A 779-nucleotide genomic window follows, 5' to 3' on the forward strand; every position below is an offset into this window, starting at 1 on the left:
CTCACATATTGTGTTGTATCTTACTCAATTTTTGCTCATTTTACTTCATTTTTTCTGGAATATGAAAGATACTTCAAAAGTATAATTTTTACAACTTAGATCATGTAATTTGGTTAAGTATTAGTTGAGTTATAGTAGATTTTGTATTTGAGTGTACTTAGTGTGACGAAAATCACGAATTGCACGTGTGACAATATTTATGAAAACGACAGTAAGACTTTTTCGTGATGTGAATGCAAGCTGCCTAGTTTTAAATGATGAACATATCTCCAACTCTCTATATGCTCTCTCTTCTGGTACACTGCAAGGACCGATTGAAGTACATGCAGGGTCACCACTTGCAGCCTTTCTCAAACATTTGCTTCTTGTTTGTCATGCTACTCCAAATAGTCAGCATAAGAAGAATAAACAACCGTGTGCCTCGTGCTCCAGAAGTCACCAGCGGGTTTGTTTAATCTCCAGTATTATTCAATTTATCGGATGCTAATAGCTATATACTCATTTAGTGTGTGATTGTGTCTGCAGAACACGAGCCAAAGTTGTGTGAGAGATGTCAGGGCTGTGGATTACTGCCTTTTTCATAAGTATTGTCACACTTGATGATTCATCATTTTTGTCACAAAAGTAAACAAAACAAAAAAAATAGCTATTTCTCACTCAATTCTGCACAGAATTCAGTGATTATTTGACATAAATTCATGTTTTTTAAATATGCTTCAAATAGACACTTTAATTATTAAATTTGAGCAAGATTTGACTGAGTTATAGTGAAAATACAC

Source organism: Fomitiporia mediterranea (assembly GCF_000271605.1).
Source record: "Fomitiporia mediterranea MF3/22 unplaced genomic scaffold FOMMEscaffold_17, whole genome shotgun sequence".
Lineage (NCBI taxonomy): Eukaryota > Fungi > Basidiomycota > Agaricomycetes > Hymenochaetales > Hymenochaetaceae > Fomitiporia > Fomitiporia mediterranea.